The following is a 19,536-nucleotide window of genomic DNA, read 5'->3' on the forward strand; positions in this document are numbered from 1 at the left end:
GATGTGATGGGTGAGGTGGGCAGCGTGGGAGCGCGAGGCAGGAGGTGCTGGGGAAGCAGATACTCCGTCCTCATTATAAGGCTTTTTAAATGCACAGACAGGATATTAGCGTTTAAACAGTCTCTAGGACTCCAGGGCAAACTTTAAAAATCATAATATTTATAGAACCCTCCCTCCACTCGCCCCGCATGCTCTTTATTTCTCCTGCAATTACGGCTAATTTGAAGACGTTTTGCTTTGGCATCTCAGCCTGTTGCGGTGTCGATTACTGAGCCGCCCGCTGCCGATTGCCACCGCAGAGCTCCTGCAGTGCTCCCAGCCATGCTCCCATCCAGGCAGCATTAATACCCCAGCAGGATCAGCTCCTTCAGCCCCACTGATCGATGTGTCCCTTCCCCTTTGCTCCAAGTCCCAGGTACACCAGCAGCAAGCTTGCACCCATATCCACACTCAGCATCCCATCCTTGGGCATGGTTGCTGCAGAGCACCTGCACAGCTCCAGCCCCCCACTCTGAGCTCACAGGGAGGGCAGGGATTTCTGCAGAGATCCCTTCCCCACTCTCAGGCTGGATCCAGCCCCACAGCTGGGCTGCAGCGCTGACCCCACACAAAGGCCTCTGTATGAGCACAGCCGAACTCACACTATCATGGACAGAGTTGTTGGAGAGGTGCAGGGACCTCTTGGGATGAGGGAAGGGCTGGGATCATCCCATCCCACAAAGCACAGATCACACCACCTCTCCCAACACAGATATCCATGGGGCAGCCAACAGAGCCCACCCCATCTAAGCAGCACTTCCAGCAGGAGCTGTGCCTGCATTGCTGTACACTGATCCCACACACCCACATGGGGCACCAGAAAAGGGGGGAATACTTCTAGGCAGGACAGGGCTGGGTGAGGGACTGCCAGCCATGGGATCTGCTTTTGCTCAGCTCCTCCACGGCACCACAACCACACACTGCCTGCACCAGGCTGGAAGAGCACATCACTCCCTTGGCAGGCAGCACTGCTGGAAAGCGATACCGGCATGGAACAACTCAAAACCCCACGCAAAGCCCCAGCAAAGATGGAGGGGAAGCAGCCCTGGTAGCGGTACCTACCCAAAAATACATCATCATGTTGGCAATGGGTGCAGCGCAGCTCTGCGGATCGGCGGGGGGCAGCGGGCAGCTCTGGGTGCTGCTTCTCGGTGGGCTCCGTCCCCTCTGTCCAGCTGCAGCCCTCAATGCACGGAGTGGGTGCTTAGGGCTGGGTGCCTGGCATGATGCTGTGGGGATACAGGGGGGGCTGCAGCCGTGGGAATGTGCCCGGATGGGCAGCGGGGAGCTCCGGTGTGAGGAGCCAGAGGGGAATTAGTTCATCATAAAGGAAAAGCAAAAATGGGAGAGAGCAAAGGATGAAAAATAAATCCTCTCTGGCGTCTTGAAGAGCAAAGGGAAGGGCAAGAGGCTGAGCAGGAGGCTGCACAAGGTGCGGGTGGGGGTCCAGCAGCGGCAGCGTGTGCACTCACAGGAGAAGCGTGGGCTCCGCACGGACACGCGGAGCGGCAGATGTCCAACCTCAGCATTTTCCAAGCTCCCCTGTCAATAAGGCTCTTGCCATTAACCTGCGAGCTGCCAGCCGGCTCCCAGTACCCGCCTGTGGGAGGGGGCCACCCAGAGCCCTCAGTGACAGCAGGACCCTCAGCAGCAGCCATACAGCCCTGCAGCACAGTGTGTCCTGCACAGCCCCAATGCAGAGCTCCCATGCTGTGCAGGGCAGCAGGCAGAGTGGGACCCCTGGGGTCAGTGGGACCGGTGGTGTAAGGACAGCCCCCCATTTGCCTGCAGTGGGACCCCAGGTAGGAGAGCCCTGCTCGCACAGGGCAGCTCTGCATGCGCTGCGTGGCTGCTACTAAATCAACTGTCCCTGTGGGGCTCTGCACCGCAGAGGAGAGCAAAGGGACCGTGTGCGCTGAACCAGACGCAGGAGCAAGGGAATAAATAAGAGTAAGGGAAGGCAAAGGAGCGAGAGGGGTGGCAGATTGGTCTCTGGGGCCCTGCTGGCTCTGACATCTCCAGGCCCGTAATCATATTCAAAGCAGAGCCAGGCTGAGGCATTGCTTCTCCAGCACAGCAATAAAAGAAAGCAACACTCTCAATAATTCAGCACCGGGAGAGGGTGATAAAGCAGAGGAGCCACCACTGCAGGCAGCAGGAGCTGGGGGCTTCCCGCTCCCCTCTTATGTCTTGGTGATAACACCCTCCCCTCTTTCCTTCCACCCTACAAGCACAGCCCCAGTCACAGCAGCCAGACCCTACACTGCTGGTGGGACAGGCAGGATGCTGTCCTCTTAGGGCAGAGGATTCCTGCTGCATTTCTACACAAGCTTCCAAATAAAACCACAGTCACCACAACAGCTGAGACCCCACAGACAGCCTGTGTCAAAACAAGGCTCCAAGGGCTGCATCCACAGGACAGCAACCCCACTGCTGTGTCCCCAGTGCTGCAGGGGAGATCTCCTCTCTGAGCACTCAGCCATGCAGGCTCGGGGCAGGCTGTACCCCAGCCCATGCTGTTTATGAGCTCATCCCTAAAGGTTTCTCCCAGAATGGCAGCACAGGGGTGTATGGACACACGGCTCCATCCCGGGCATGCAGAGCTGTGCTGCACCCAGAGCACAGCCCTGAGTGCTGACACAACAGGTGCCCAGGACCTGCGTGCTCCCCACAGTGACTGCAGCAGGGAACATGCAGCCCACATGCTGTACTCCATTGCCTGCACCATACATCTGCTGCCAGCTCCTGGTGCCCAGGGCCCTTTGATGCCCCCAGCTCTTCTGTACTCCCTCTGGCAGACTCACAGTCCCTCTCAGCCCGCAGAGCAGATCACCATCAGGCACACCTGAGCCATCCTCACCCCACCATGACCAGAACTCTCCTCCCCATGCAGCTTTCTGCTCCATCAGCACCACCCTGGGGCTCAGCGAGCTGCAGAGCAGCCAGGCTGTGTTACCCCATGAACCAGCAGCATCCCTCTGGGGTATCATCCTGGGTATGGCATCACCCAGGTGAGAACACATCCTTTCATAGATGGCCATAAGGAGTGCTCCCGGAGCCTCACAGCACACAGATAACACTGCCAGCACACACAAACACCCCACAGACACCACAGCTCGGCTGGTGCTGCCTGGACTCACTCCATTCATGCCACTCTGAACCAGGTTTGGTGCCGGGGGTGGGAGCCCAGGGCCTGAGCAGCCCTCCCTGCAGCTCTGTGCCCTCCCACCCCACACAGCCCAATGCTTCCTGCCCCACACATGCAGCTCTCAGCTCCCATTCCCTGCCTTCCTGGGGGGACCCTGGGGCAGGGTTTGGGCAGTGGGGCACATGAGCACTGAGGGCTCATCAGAAGGGAACAGCTCTGTACCTTTATGCAGCCAAGTTCCTCCCACGGTGCTCGCGCTGGGCTCTCTAAGAAAAGACAAGAAAGAGGAGGAAGAATTAAAATCAATGATTGCTATTGCTAAACCTGCCTACAGGCAATGCTATTCGCTCAGTGACCAGCAAAATTTTTACAACACGAGGATAAACATGAATGCTACCATCCAGGAGCCTTGATAACACTCCCTGTTAGCAGCAGGCAGCCAGGCTGGGTGGCATCAGGCACAGCTTTGGCTCTATAGGGTGCAGTGTCACCCAGTGACACCCCATGTCAGACCCCATCCCCTCCTGCCCCTCCAGCACTGCTGTCCCAGCACTGGGTACTTCTTGGAGATGATCACGGAATTTCAAAGAAAACTTCCTGAAAGCTGCACTTCAGCTAATTGGCTTTGGCAACGGTGCCAACCCGAATGTTCATCAATCATGTCAGACCCTCAGAAATAATGAGAGCAGCTCATATGGCACGGGATTTTTTGTGTGAGAGGGAGCAGATGAGGATTGCTTCTGTTTGCTCACCGCTTCTTTGCAGACCTCAAAGCTCAAACACCCCACAGCCTCTCCCCACCTGAAGATCTCTGCTAGGAGAACACCCCAGAGCTACTGTCCCTTTATATCCCCTTCTGTTCCCCTGACCCCATAGTGGTGCAGCCCCACACACAGCCTTGGGGCTGTTCCGGAGCCCCATGTGAGCAATACCCAAAGGCACAACCCCAATGTTGGAAGCACAGAGTGGGTTCCCAGGCACTTCTGTTAGCAAACACCGCTCTCAGCCGCACAGCAGGATAATCAATTATGGTAATTCCTGCCTCAATGAATCAGATTCATGGAGGAACACAGCTCATTAGGCTGGTGCTGACTTCCATTAGTGCTCTTATGATAAAAACCCTCCAGAAAGCTCCAGCCTGGCTAGACACGTTCTCCAGCTCAGCACATAGAGGTGGGAAGCCCCTGGTTCTCAATGCAGGGACATCCCCACCCCAGTGGCAAACCACTGCGTGCTCCCACCCACAGACACTCTCTCCTCTGATCCAGGATCCCTTTGAGCCATCCTGACCCCAGCTGGTGGGATGGAGGAGCAGGGGGAGCCCTGAGTGGGCACCCAGGGAGGACCCCCCACCCTCAGCCCCATCACTGTGCCTTCCCAGGGAACTTCTTAGCAGAACTTTCCCAAAGAACATCCTGCCCCCACCCCCCCAACAATTCCCTTCACCAAAAAATCCTAAATTAATTTTTTCTTTTAATTAAATTCATTAGCAAAGATTATCTGGCTGAGGAAAAATAATAACCTGCCCCTCCCCCAGCAGCCCTCTCTATTTATATCCCCTATATACATAAGCAGCAGCGAATATTTCTTTATGGGCCATTAAAGGTTTAATGTTTAATTTATAACCACGTTCTCTGGCGGGCGGGATGGCCAGGCACAATGTCAACACTTTTAATTAAATGAGAAGGATCTTTTTTTTTTTTATCCTTAAACTCAGAAGGATGGAACGCCCCATTCCCAGCACTGATGCAGGCAGCAGAGAGGAGAGGGCTGCAGCCCAGAGGCAGGTCCCTGTGTTAGCAGGGATGTATGCAATGGGATGCTCTGACCTATAGGGCAGCTCTGAAGGAACCCAGCACCCCATCATCTCTTGCTCTGCTGCAATATGGGCAGCAGCCATGCAAGCCCATGTAGGTTTTGTTGCAGTGGGAACAGAGCCACAGCACCAGGATGGGCACAGGGATGGGCAGTGGGACAGCTTCAAGGCTGAGTGACTGTTTGGGACAGTCGCCCAACTGCCAGCTCTGATCCAAAGAGTGCAGTCACTTCTTGGCTGCCACTGACAGCCCAGCACTGCTCTTCTCCTGTACCCTCCTCTCAGATATTGTCAGCAGATGCCTCTTGCCTGGACAGAGCAGACCTGCTCTGCTTTGCTGCACAATGCTGGCTGGCATACACCCGACACAAGGTTAGAACATGGCAGGCACATGACTGGATCACAGCTAGCATTAGCCAACACGTAGCTAATGATTATTGAGATCCCTTCCAACTCAAGCCGTTCTAAGGTTCTATGGCTCATCGTGGCTAGGACATGGCTAGCACACGGCTCAATCACAGCTCACACAGATAGCACTAGGCTCATCATAGCTAGCACATGGCTGGCACACAGCTGGCATGTGGCTCATTGTGGCTAACATATGGCTAGATCATGGCTATAACACAGCTTAATCATGGCTGTCACACAAATAATCACATCTGATACATGGCATCACAGCTAGCACGTGGCAGGCACACTGCTGACACACAGCCAGATCATGGCTGGCACACAGCTGGCACACCTCTGGCTCACAGCTGTCACACAGCTGGCACTTGGCTGGGCACCCGTGGACGTGGAGTGCCCTGGAACAGTGCTGACCTTCAGCTCCAGCTGCATTGCAACTGCCTTTCCCAGACAACGCTACCCTGAGAAGGAGGAGAAAGAGGGAAGAGGAAGAGCTTCCTGTGCCCAAATCCACAGCACAGCAGTAGTGAGGCACAAAGTGCAGTGTGCCCACATTGTGCTGCTGGGTGCACACCCAGCTCCTGTGTTGGCACTGGGATAGAGGCAGCCAGGGGCAGGTGGGCTCCTATGAACAGAGTATTTTCTCTTACAGGAGAGATTAAATCTCCACTGAGCGGCGTGAAAGAGATGAGTCAGCAGCTGGCACAGGGCAGGCAGGCGCAGCCATCAGCGTTTGGCCGTGGAGCAGCACTTCACCCTCCTGCAGCCCCACATGTTGGGGGACATCCAGCTGTACGCCCAGAGCCAGGCTCACACGGGGAGGGACGGGCACACAGCCGCACACGCGTGCGTGCAAGGAGGGAGTGTGTGAGGGCCGGCCATGGAGAGCCAGGGAACGGAGCGGTGATGGCACGGTGCCGCTCACTAAAAGCATGAGTGTCACTAAATCAATAATTCATTTACTTTAATGAGATAAGTACTTTGAAAACTAATTGCAAACCTGCTCCATTTACTCCAAGCCGGTGCAGCCCTTAATGTAAATGGCAGAAACACCGCTGGAGGAAGGGGAAAAGCTTCAGTGGAAGATCGTGTGTCATCTTTTCCCCCTTCTTCTAAGAAAGAGAAATATCGCTCATAAACAGGAACAGTGGAAACCCGAGCAGCCACACGATCGATGCTGCAGTGAGCAGAGTGCCCACCACCCCCAGGGCCACTACAGCCCCTGTGCCCACAGCCACCACCCTGTAGATAAATGTCACCTGCAGCCAGAAGGTGATGCTGCTTGAAGGAGAGGTGGCTCCATCCCAGGGCTGCATAGGGATGGGTGGTGGAGGGCAGGAGGTGTGCAGAGCACAGGGCAGCATGGCACGCTGCTGGATGCTGTTAGCCCAGGGCTGGGATGAGCCCAGTGCCCGCTGGCCATGGTTGTGTTCCTCAAAAGGAGCTCACAGCAGCAATGCCCACATGCTCCCGATGGCAGCAGGATGCCAAGAGCTCTCTCCTTGCTTGCTGGAGCAAATGGCAGGTCATAAAAAGGAACCGTGACAGAAGAGAAAATGTTCCAGAGTCCACAAGGACCAGTCCAGGGTAAATCCATCTGCTCAGCAATTTAAGTAGAAAATCCTTTCCAATCATCCATGCTGCAGGTCCTTCAGGTCACAAGAGCAGCTCTGGGCACAGTGCTGCCCACCCTGATGGCTGTGGGCAGCTCACATGGAGGGGGGACCCTGATGCTGCTCACCCCCATCCCACAGGGATGCTCGGGGCAGGGGGTCCCAGCTCCCCCCAGGGCTGCTATGCTGAGACTTTCCCATAGCAATGGGAGATTGAAACCATGCAGAGGCAGGCAGGAGCGCACTGTGCTGTGGAGGGGTCCAGGAGTGGAACTGGGAGGTGCAGGCAGGGGAGCACAAGGCCCTGTCCTTCCACCTTCAGCTCTGCCAAGGGAAAACAGCAGCAGGGTGCTTTACTGCCTGCAATAATTGACCAAAGCACCGAATCCCCCAGCACATAACTCATCCCACACAGCAGCCATCAGCTCTGCAGGGCTCTGCAGCACAGACACACAATATGCCCCGTCCTCCTGCTCCCTCCATACCCACCCCAGTCCCATGTTCACAGAGTCCTTCCCATACCCCAGTACCCAACCACACAGCAGTACGCCCTGTTACCCTTCTGCAAACAGAAGAAGGAGGCAGAACTGTGCTGGCAGCCAACAGCAAGACCCAAAGCTTCAATGAAGGGATACCCCTGTCCTGCACAGGGCTCAACAACTCACCACCACTGCTCCACCACCAGCACTGAGCTCTCCCCACAACCATCCCTGCAAATCCCACCTCCACCGCTCCTCCTGTCTCAAGGAAAATCAATGGCGAGCATCTCAATTAATCACACCGGGGGCAAATTGATTAGGAGCCTAAATAAGGTCAAACATGGTTGTCTGCTTATAGGGTAGGACCCCTTAATCATCATTTTATCTGCAGCAGGCCACAGGACCTGCAATCACACCATCTTTGGGAACTTGGGGGGATTTTTCACTTACCTCCCACATTTGCTGGGGCAAGCAGAACAGAAGCTGGGGCAATGCTGAAAAGCAACTGAATTCCAGCAGGCACACAGTTGTGAGCCCTGGGCACAGCCCCAGGTCCACCCAGCCCAGCTGTCTGCTTTGATTCAGGGGAAGACAAAAGCAATTAAGCACCCCCGTGCAAGGTGTGGTGCATTCCCTCCTGACCCCACAAGCCACAGCTTATGCCTGAGATTTGATTAGCCCTGTCATTACCTTAGATTGCACACCTGAAATACTGTTAGTGGTCTCAACAGTACTGAACCTTTGCAGACTCCAGCCATAGGTCCTGTCTCAGTGCCTTCTGCAGATAGAAATCCCACTGTCCCTGCTGCCCTGTGCCAGAGCCCTATGAGGGACATTGCCCCCATTATCCATTCAGCCCCCAAGGGCTGGTGCTGCCAACCTGTTCTCATGGAGAGAAAGCATTTGGAGCTGACAGAGCCTAAGGAACACAGGGTGTGTGGATGCAAACGCAGCCAACTGCCTCCCTTTGCTATGTCCATGGTGGGAATGCAGAGCACCCCACAGTGAGGGGAGCAGATGGGTCAGTGGGGTCCCACACCACACAGCACAGACCCCAGTGCACTCCTCAGCAGAGCACATCACTCACCTCATTTCAGGTTGATAACACAGTTTGTTTGGCCAATAGATTTTCCAATTGCAAATGAAATCAATTCAATGGGGTGTTTTGCTCAGCCCGTTTCCCTGCTGATGGTATCCATTGGCCGTGCCAGGGCTGATGGCTTCTCCCATCCCTACTGGGGTGCTGTGGGGTTGGTGGGACCCCAACATGCCCAGCACTGGGAGGGCTGTGGCCCTGGCCATGTCCCACCCACCCCAGGTCCCCCACTGGCACCTAGAACAGCAGATCCACATCCCCAGCTCAGTGTGTGCCACCAATACCACTCTGCACCCTCCTGGCAGCGCCCAGCTCTGGGCAAAGTCATTCAGGGCAGCTCTGCTCCTCGTGTCCCAGATGTGTGAGCTGTGGCATGGCCAGAGTGGGGACCCTGGGACCCTTGGATTGGGTGCAGCCCCACCTGCTTGCACAGCCCTGCCCCAGTGCGCACCGCTCCCTTTTGTTGGAAATATGGTTATAAATATTATAATTTGGTTTAATATTTAATATAGTCAGGTTAAATAAGCATTCCCAACCCCATAAATAATCATTAACGGAGGGTTCTAATTGTGCTGTTGGGATCCTGCTTCATGACTTATTTAGAGGGCAGACGCTATTCCCATCCCCGGTTCCCTCGCACACCGTAAATTAACCTGAGCTCTCCCTCCTTGCTGAGAACCGATGGGACACAGCACAGCCCACAGCTCTGCTCCGAGGGGTGACAGCAAGAGGACAGCACTGAGGAGCCCAGTGGGGTCCGGGGATGCATGGAGCTGTGGCTGCAGGGTGCTCAGCATCACCAGGCTGCAGGTAGGAGATGGAGGAGAGGGGGGGTCGTGGAGCACAGTAGGGCAAGCCGGAGGGGGGTGGGCTTTTTGCAGATCTACCGTAACATCAATTGGGAACAACAGTAAAAACAGTCGTTTTTTTATTGTTATTATTTTTAAAGAAACCAATCCTGAGCGCAGAGGGAATGGCCGGGGGGCAAAGAGCTCTGAAAGTGCAGAACGGAGGCGCTGAGGACAGAGAGAGTGCAGGAAAACCTTGGTGTGAGAGTGCTTTACCCTGAAGGGATGCGCTGATGCGTTGCTTTAAAAAGAGGTCTGGGTTCTGCGTTCTTGCTCTCTAAATGAAAAACCACAAAGGTAAATGGTAAAAGCCCTCTCAAACAGGCCTGGGATTCACTCAAGCCCTAGGCTGATGTGGTGGAAATGCTGGGGGGGGGCTCTCTCCTTTGTGCCCCCTCTTGCTGTGCTGGGGACAGCTGAGTGCCACGCTGCAGACAGACGCACGGACACTCTGTGCCCTCGTGTCATGTGGGGGCAGCCCTTGGGGGGACCCTCCTGACCCTAAACCACCCCCAGCGGGCGCAGTACGGGCAGTAAGCGGGTTAGCATCGATCCCCTCTGCAGGGATTGAGATTCCATCGGGTGAATGAGACCACGCTGCAAGGAGCGTGGGGTTTACATTTCATCTCAGCACCGAGGTTCTCTGCTCAAGTCAGCACATTAATCACTGAGATTGGCCAAGTCATAATGCTAATGAGGCAGCAGCAGCACGATGTGTGGGAGCCCCTCTGGCAGCACTGGGTCTGGGGGCAGCGGGGGGAGTCCCCAGCACCAGGATGTGGGGCCAACGCTCCTGGGTTGGCAGGGAGCAGGGCAGAGCCCCACAATGGGAGGCTTGGCTGAATCCTTCAGCCCATGGGAGCGAAGCAGCACAGCCCACAGTGATGCTCAATGCTCACTGCCCCTGCCCCCCTGGAGGACCCCTCCCCATGGCCACGTGTGCGCGGGGCTGCCCTGACTCAGCACCAACCCATCCTCGTGTCCGGGCTGTGGCTCAACAGAAAGCAACGTATTTTATCTTTATGTGTCAGGATTTATATAAAAGGGGGATAGTTCAGCTCTAAATGTAATGAGTTGGAAGAACAGCCCTCCAGTGGCTTCCTCCAGCTCACACGGCATCAATAACATCGATTGCTAAAAATAACGAATAACCCCGACCTCGCAGCAGGGAATGCTCTGTGTGGGGGGCACACGGTGCACCACAGCCCCAGTGCTGAGCCTGGGCTGCCCACATCCCCTCACCTGGAGACACAGAAAAGGAAGATATTAAGCTATATTTGATGGTAGCTGTGTGTGTGTTCTTACACACGCTGGAGTCAGCACTCAGGAGGGTGGATGCACATTGCCATGCACCAAAAAATGAGGTTCCAGCCCACAAGGATGGAACCAGAGCTTCCTGAGCAGTGCTCCATCCCCAGTACCAAGCATGGTTTGGATGCAGAGCATCAGTGCTGCAAACACACCATGCAGAATGCAGAGTGGGGAAACATGCACTGTGCCCCAAAAGCGATCCTAAAGGTACCCAGAACCGGGCAGAGCCACTGGCAGGAGTGGCACTGAAAAGCAATGAGGTCATAGAGCGGAGTGGAGAGCAATTATTGGTAAATAATACCTAATTAATGAGATCCTGGCGATAGGCAGCACAGTGCTGCTCCAGGCAAGGGTGATGGCAACCACCATCCTTCCACTTCTCAATTACGACTTCAAGGAGGGAAGCAAAAAGTGGCCGGGGTGAACAAGAGAGACTTTTGTCACGTTTAATATCAATTCATTTCTCAGCCTGCTGACGCAGCGGGATTTCAACGCTCGGAATTTATGGCTCTTTGGAGAGACTCGTGCTAATAAATGGAGGGTGGGGGGGGGAGGTAAAAAAGAAAACAAACAGAACCCCACCGTGCCATCAGCATAAAGGCACAAACACCATTGGGAAGGAGCTGGAGGGGTCCTGGGAACCTCCTGGTCCTGTTGGTTCCATCATGCCACCAGGGCCACTGGCACATGGCTGGAGCCCCACGGTTCCGGGTAGAGGCACTGCTAATAACACAGCCATTATTACACAGCGCAATTCAGCCCCAAGGGGGTTTTATGCAAAATGACACACAATATAAATGACTGTTGTAAACAGAGAGTTTAATAAAGGGCTGTGTGCGAATTTACAGCCTCCCCAAGGATAATTAAAATTATTTATCTACTTACCTAGCTAGCCGCTGGAGCAGTCTATTAATTATTATCTATTATACGCGGCTGCTTTGCATGCTGCCAGTGCATCGCCCTACACCACTGTGCAACAAGGGGACACTGGGGGCTGGGTGAGGGGATGCTCTGCCCACTGGGTGCAGCACAGCACAGCACTGCTGTGTGCATGGAGGTGGCACTGCCACCCCACAGAGCTGAGCACTGCACTGGGGCTGCAATGGTGCTGGTTCAAGGAGCAGATGGGGTCCAGCTGAGGGCACAGTGCTGGTGGAGGAACAGTGCCTGGCGCAGTGCTACCTGCTCTGCTATCTATTAGTGTGACAGAGCAATCATCAGTTCGGAGGCGCTGGGATCCCTCGGGTCCTCTCTGCACATAAAAAGACCTCAGGGGGCTCCAGTGTGCGGATACTTAACATTGTTTTATTAGCTTAATAAACCCAGCTGATGGCTCCTGAATCTGCAAAGCAGCCCCACTCCCTCCTCACTGCGGGGACGGCTCTGCAGGGCACGGGGTAGGGGCACACTGGGGGCCTACAGAGATGCAGAGCCTGTGCAGGGTTTGCCCCCGGCCCCAGCAGCCCATGGAGCAGCTCGTTGGGAGCGCAGCATCCAGCTGCTCATGGCATTGCAGGCTCAGTGAGCTGTCAGCTCCCTCCAGCACAGCCATTAATTACTGCTGCAATTGCTCTCCATGCCCCATGCTGCCCTCAGCAGCCCCAGCACAGGTGGGCACGGGGCTGCTATGCCCCCAGTGAGGAGCCCCAGGGCCACCAAAGCATTGAGCCCTGGGGTCAGCCACCAGCTCAATGCCTTCAGCCCTACAGCCCTGCCCATAGGCCAGGTGACATTGACCCACAGAAAGATTTCTTGCTGGAGCATGGCAGCAGCTCTTGCATCAGGAGCACAGAACCCTTCCCTGGATCCTGGGTTGGTTGTTTGTTTGCCAGAAAAAAGGCTGCTCCCCCCCAGTTCTGTGGTGCTCAGCCTGCTTTGCTTTGATCCTGAACAGCTCTCACTATCTAATAAACGCAGCATGATCCAATTCCAGGTCATTACTCAGGGAAATAGACCCCTCCATGGCCGCAGTGAGAGCTCCAACCCAATTTGAGTGAGCCCAGTGCTTCCAGAGCTGCCGCTGCTGCCACATCGGAGTCCCAGCGGGCCTGGGCTCACAGTAAGCACGATGCAAAAATCATAATGGAAGCGCTTAAAGGCAATGCCAGAGGGATGCTCGTAAATAAGGGCACTCGGTAAAGTGGGGCCGTGCCAACAGAAGACAGCACAGAGCTCTGCAATCCCTCCAGGACAGCTCCTGGGGGGAAAGTTTGCACATTTGTTCCTAAATCTGTGGTTGTGAGCAAGCAGGTCCTGCAGGGATGGGTGCAGGGGACAGAGCAGGGACCCTATGGGGACCCCTCGGTGAGAGCAACCACACAAGGAGGTCATGCAACATACATGGCCCAGAGATGGCCACGCAGCAGCACAGTGATGGCGTGCACCAGGAGCGAGCCACAGTGCCGTCCCTCCCACCACAACCTGCGGGATATTTACTGCCCGTTCCCCCCTAAATCACAGCTGACGGTGGAGCAGCTCGTGCTCCATTACTGAGAGCTCACGCTGAGCTGCAGTTCCGTTGAGCTTGCAGAAACGTGGCCTCAGAGGAGCAGCCCACCCCGGGCTGTCCGGCGCTCGCTCGGGATGATGGACGGTTATGGACCATCTGCACTTCCAGCAGGGGAGAGATTTATGGGAGGCACAGACAGGCAGAAGAGTGTCCATTACTATAACTCACGGTGCCCTCTTCAGAGATATTGTAATCAGGGCCCTCTGCTGCTGCAGCGGGAAAGTCCGGGTTAAGCACTGGCAGGAAGGAAAATCAATTATGTTTTTTTAATACACTGCTGGCAGTGGGTGGGGGTGGGGAAGGGAGCAGGGCTGGCCCCACTGTGCAGATATTGGGGGGGGTGTCAGTGGCACCGGAACCCCCATTGCTTTCAATGGGATGCTTCAGTGGGGGTGCTTCCCTACATCCACAGTGCTGGGCCCTCTGCAGCTGAGCCCCCACCTTCTGGTCTCATTATTGCCATCACCTTGATTAAGCTTTGATAGAGCCCAGGATTCACAACAAGAAGCACCGGAGGGCACCATGAAGCCTTCCTGGCTGGAGCCTGGGAGAGGCAGCAGCAATGCCTGCACCTCACTCATGCCATAAGCATCACAGCTGATGCTGCTCCATGGCCACCCCATACACTCCAACCTCTTTGCACAGAGCTCCCTTCATTAATTCCTCCATGCTCCACCCATGGGGCAGCTCCGTGGCCCCAGAGCTGCACCCACCATGGATGCTTTGGTGCTGATCGTGGTGGATCAGACCATAAGGCAGCAATCAAACCATGCAATAAAAAGCAAGGTGCTCTCATTTCAAGGCCTGCCTCCTGCAAAGGGGAGGTGTGGGGCCGAGGATGCTCCAGGATAGGGAGCAAAGGAACTTCTAGAGGATCTGCACACAGAATTTGCTGAATGTGGGATTGCAGAGCATCCACCTGTGCAAACTTCGTCCTGCATTGGAATGCAATGCTTCTTATTTCTTTGTGGCTCACCATTCAGAGACACAGGGACACCATCACAACGACACAGCTGCCCTGGGAGCTTAAATTGGGTGGAGAGAAGGAAAGGCAAACGTTCCTGAAAGTTCAAGGTGGATGAAGCCAGCAGGAGCCTTGAGCTGCACAGTGCAAACCCTCAGTAAAACACATGGGGACAGCTGCCCCAGCCCCACTCACCCCCACCCATACAGACACAGGTGAGCAGTGCTGGGCTCAGCCCATTCCCCCTTTGATGCTTTCCCCTTCTCCCAGAGCATCATGCAGGATCAGAGGTGACAACAGCCACGTGCTTCCCCAACCTCACTGTGTCTGGGGCTCTTGCTTTATCAGTTTTTATCCCGTGTAATATTCATCACGCTGGTTTATTTATGGGCCCCCTCTTCGGGAAGGTATTTTTCAGGGCTGGTGAATAAAACATGAGCCTGTGCTGCTTGTCAGAGCGAGCGCGGCTCCTCTGATGTCAGCCTGACGAACGGCCTTTGGTTTTCTCCAACGACTGCACTTTGAGAGAAATTTATTTGTATTTGGGTTCACGTTGCTTGGGAAGATGCAAACGCTTTTCCCTCCAGAATAAATGAAAACTTCAGCTGCGCAACAGCAGCGAGGTGGCACCAGGACGGGCACTGAGTATTGCAAGCAAAGCCCCATTGCAAGCAACCCCCTGCTGCAAGCAAAGCCCCATTGCAAGCAACCCCCTGCTGCAAGCAAAGCCCCATTGCAAGCAACCCCCTGCTGCAAGCAAAGCCCCATTGCAAGCAACCCCAGCACCAGGCAGCATCCCCCAGGAGGTGCTGAGCATCCCAGGATGGTGGTGCATGGAGAGCATGAGGACCCGGTGCTGCACCATGGGCAAAGCCTTCCCTTCACCAGTTAAAGAACGCCTGGCTGTAACCCAAAACTCCTATTAACAAATCAAACTATAAAACCAACAGAAGCAGCCGGGAGATTTCCCTCCATCATCTGTTAATTTATAGGGTTAGTGGTGTCAGCAGTTGGAAAGGAGCAGAATTCTATCAAAGAGGCACTAAAACCCGACGCCGCGCGCTTTAAAACAATCACAAACGCTCATTGGAGAGGACTGCTCCGGCCATCACTCCTTGGTGTTTAATTATTAACATCCCAGACAAACTAGTGATATTCCACCGAAGAGAAGGAGAAGCAATCAGAGATAAAAATGAGCTGGAGTATCGTCAGTCATCCCAGGGAATATACTGCACAAATCTCACTGGAGCTGCTATGCTCCTCTCCGCTCCTCTCCCCTCCTTGCTGTTCAGTTTTCCTTATCTAGCAGGAAATAAGGGCCAAGTTTTCTCGCTGCTTCATCTCGATTCAGTCGGCTTTATATCTCGCAAGCACATCCGCAGATTGCTCTGCTTCTTTATTTGTTCATTAAGGCTTCAATAAAAAAATGTTATAAAAATGCCCCTTTTTTTTTTGTTGTTAATTGCAATTTCTGTTTTAATATGCAAGCAGTGCTGGCTCTCCTCAGAGACTCCCTGTGCCTCTCTGTAAATACCGCATCTGCTTCGCCTCACATCAGATCCCTCTCAGCCTCCTCTTCCCCATGAGAACAGCCCCAGGGCTCTCAGCCTTTCTTCTTATGGGAGATGCTACAGGCCCCACCATCTCTGCACCCTCCAATGGGCTCTGCAGCAGTTCTACCTGGAACTGGGGGGCCAAGCATGGTGCTCAGTGCTCCAGATGTGCCCTCTCTAGGGCAGAGCAGAGGGGAGCACCTCCCAGCCCTGCTGGCCACTCTCAGTTCAATGCACCCCAAGGAACCATTGGTCTTCTTGACCACAGGGCATGCTGCAGGCTCATGCTGGCCAACTGTTGGTCAACCATTGGCCACCAGGACCCCCAGTTTCCTCTTTGTAAAGCTCCTTTCCAGCAGCTCAGCCCCCAACCTGTACTGATGCATGCAGTTATTCCTCCCCAGGTGTAGGACTCTACACTCGCTCTGGTTGAACCTCATCAGGTTCCTCTTGGCTCAACTCTCAGCCTGCCCAGCTCTTGCTGAATGGCAGCACAGCCTTCTGGGGTGTCAGCCACTCTTCCATCAGTAAACTTGTGGAGGGTGCACTCCGTCCCTTCATACAGGTCAATGATGAAGATGCTGACCAACACTGAACCCAGCACCAACCCCAGGGATCACTTCTAGCCAGGTTCCTCTGCACAACCAGGGTGGATGTCTGGCTGGGAGCACACTGCGGGCTGCCAGTGCCCCATCAAACATGGGGTCACCCCACAGGGATCACACTGTGACCCAGCAGGGCCACCCCATGCCTGCTTGCAGCAGACTGCAGGTGGCTCAGCCCTGGGCTGCTCCAGGCTTTATGGAGCGCAGCATTACCGCAGTCCTGAGCGCTTTAAGAGACCCTATTATCCCTTGCCTGTAGCTTCACACAGTATAAGTCAGCTTGCTCCAATATCTCCCACACACATCCACAGCAGCCCACAGTCGCAATGCTCAGATCCCAAAGCCCACCTTGCAGGGCTTGATGCACAGCACGGGAGGCAGAAGGATCCCAAAGCTGCAGCACTCCCTCCCCACAGCACTCAGCTCAGCAGCTGCAGTTCCTTGGAGGAGGGGGGTTCCCATTCCCAAAGCCAGAGAGCAGTTCAGAACATGCTGAAGCTGCAACCCAAGCTCCCAGTGCGGCAGCGCAGGGACCCTGAGGGGAGCACAGCACAGCGGATGCTCACTTGCAAGAGCAGCACTCAGTTGCTGGCAGCAGCAGGAACCTGCTTGTGTTGAAACTCTGACTTCTGGAGTGAGAACAGCTCCTGCCAGGGCTGCTGCAGCAGCAGAAAGAAGGCAGAAATTAGCTTGGCATAACAGCATCCAGCAGCCTCCCAGTCAGCAGTAACACCAACTTTCTGGTTGCTAATTCTGGATGATGGAACTGCGCAAAGCTTAAGATTTCTTTATGCCATCATTTTTCACCCTCAAAGGAAAAAAAAGAAGAAGACGAAGAAAATCCAAGAAAATGTTGGGCTCTCGTGGCATATGCCTGTTTTGGAAGTAAAGCTGCTCTCGTATATTATATTGTTCTGGTACCGCATCACAATCTATCAACGTCGGAGTCCCCAGAGCACGAGAAATCAAAACATCATGAATAAAGTGCAACTTTAAAACTCCAGCAGTCTGACAGCGTTAGGCTGAGCCTCCTAACATGCGGTGCTGTATTGATGCTCTCCCCTAATAAAGTCAATGCTGGCCTAGCTTCGCTGCCTACAGCGCATTTGCTCAATTAGAGGAGAACAAATAAGGCAACAAGCCAAGATGGTGGTAAACGCCGCGCAGAGCTGAGCCTGGAGCTCAGCAGTCACAGTGCTGCTCTGAAGCTGCTCTGCAGGACCACCCTGTGGGGTCTGCAGGGCCGAGCACCCACTTGTGCTGGTGTTACCTACAGCTGCACTGGCTCTGCAGATCCTTCTCCCTGGCCACTGCTTGCCAGGAAGGGGATGCAAAGAGATGCAAGCTTAGCTCAGGTTTTTGCTGCTGATCTGCCCATCCTTGTGGAAGCGCCGGGCAAGAGGCAACTAAGACCCTTTTGCACCAACACTGCTAGCACTGCTGCTGTGCACAGAGCACACAGTCTCGGCCCCAGCCTGCCAACCCCTCCATGCAGTGCTTGCCCCAGGTAGTCCTCATAGGGCTCCTTCTGCCATCCCAGCACGCAGCATCCCTGGCACAGCCCAGGTGGATCCTCCCATTGTCCTCAGCTCCAACAGGCACCCGTGCTGCCATAGGCAGCTGTGTTTCTGTGCCCTCACGCAGCGTTCCTGGCTCTCGGTTTGCATTTTTCAAAGGCAATTAGAACAGCCTGAGCTGCAAAATATGTCAGCGATGGCTCAAGAGACCAGGCAGCGCAGGGACTCGCGCTTTCACACCTTTTCTGCTGCTCAGAAAAAAGCCCTCACAGGTGCAGAAGGAGAACACAATGAGAGGACAGAGCAGCTGGTGGGTTAACGCCTGATTCACCCATACAGCCCCAGGGAGCCACCAGGAGGGCTCCCATTGCCTCGGGTGGAAACGTGCTCTGCAGCATCACCAGAGTGGGAGCACACTCTGCCCCATGCACCCAAAGGGATGTGCTGTTCCTGCTGTGCTCTACCTTGCCCTATTGCTTCCCAGAACCAATGGGTCCCCATCCCCTCACTGCCATCTGTGTAGGCACCGGGCACTGCCATGTGAGGCACAGCGAGGAACCCAAAGGAGAACTTGCCCTGCCAAGAAGAGTGAGAGGGAGAGCCAGAAGATGTGGGCAGGCTTAGGGTGGGAGAGCTGGGAGCACAGTTAATGGGATGGAGATGGGAAGGGCAGTGCAGGGAACAGCAGGAAATATGGGCACACAGAGCAAAAGCTGCAGCAGGTCTGAAGGCGAGCCAGGCAGATGGCAAGGCAAGGAACAAAGAGATGGCAACAGGAATGAAGGGAGGGAGGAGAGGCCACAGCAGGGCTCCCAGGGACAGGAGAGCTGGTTCCACCTGCACTTTGGGCACAACCTGCTGTGTTCCTTCTCTTCCACCAGCTCTAAATTCCCAACCCGAACCTCAGGGCTTCCACCCAGCCACCTCCTGCAGCGTGAGGACAGATGATGGCACCTCTGCTTATATCATGCGGTGATCATCCCCTGCATTACACACAGCAAGTACAAAGAAATATCAGGGTGCACAAGGGCACTGGGGGGTGGGGGAAGCTGCCCTGCTTTAAGGCAAACCTGCTCTTAGACCCAGGACACAGGGCTGCCTCCTGCATTAACACCATCAGGGCTGTGCAGACACCACCCAAACTCAGTGCTCAGGGAGTGATGCTCACACCAGAGCACTCCTTGCAGCTGCCTGCACAACTTATTCCCGTCCCCCCCCTCCCAGCACGTCTCATCACAGTCCTGTGAAGTCCCCCCCGCCCCATTTGCCCTTTTGCTGGGAACAAGCGGGAGCACCAGTACAGCAGAAGGATTTAATTGCATGTCAAAATTAAATCTCTTTTGATGAAGAACAATTCAACTCCGGCTCTGCCTAATCAAATTAACAAAGTCTTTTTTGATTTTCAATTATCTTCTTCACTGGAACACTTTATCCGACGCTCCTGCGCTCCAGCCGACAAGCCCCGACTAACAATGAAGGTGTTTGCTGCACTTCACCAGCACGCGGTGACCACCAGAGCCCTCCTCCATCTGCCTCCATGCAACCAACCAGGGAAACACGTACTTCTCAGTGCCCTTTTCTCCCCCCAGCTGCACTGTTACAGATACGGATGGAGCTCTCCCCCCATCTACCA

The 19,536-nt window shown here is 54.8% G+C and overlaps 1 protein-coding gene across 29 annotated transcripts in view; it reads right to left on the reverse strand.

Annotated features, from left to right (window-relative positions):
* Positions 1-19,536, reverse strand: part of RBFOX3 (RNA binding fox-1 homolog 3) — a 107,374-nt gene that overhangs the window by 23,316 nt on the left and 64,522 nt on the right. For 23 of the 29 annotated variants that reach the window (XM_085522950.1, XM_085522934.1, XM_085522946.1 and 20 more), the window contains one exon: positions 3,410-3,453. The exons of 3 other annotated variants lie outside the window; for them this stretch is intronic. The gene's annotated coding sequence lies outside the window, so the exon portion shown is untranslated. Of the gene's footprint in view, positions 1-3,409; positions 3,454-19,536 lie in introns of those variants that run through there. 3 more of the 29 variants (XM_085522928.1, XM_015879974.3, XM_015879973.3) reach the window with 3 other exon arrangements.

The sequence above is a fragment of the Coturnix japonica genome, chromosome 23 (assembly GCF_054131305.1).
Source record: "Coturnix japonica strain WE chromosome 23, WE-NBRP24, whole genome shotgun sequence".
NCBI classification, from domain to species: domain Eukaryota; kingdom Metazoa; phylum Chordata; class Aves; order Galliformes; family Phasianidae; genus Coturnix; species Coturnix japonica.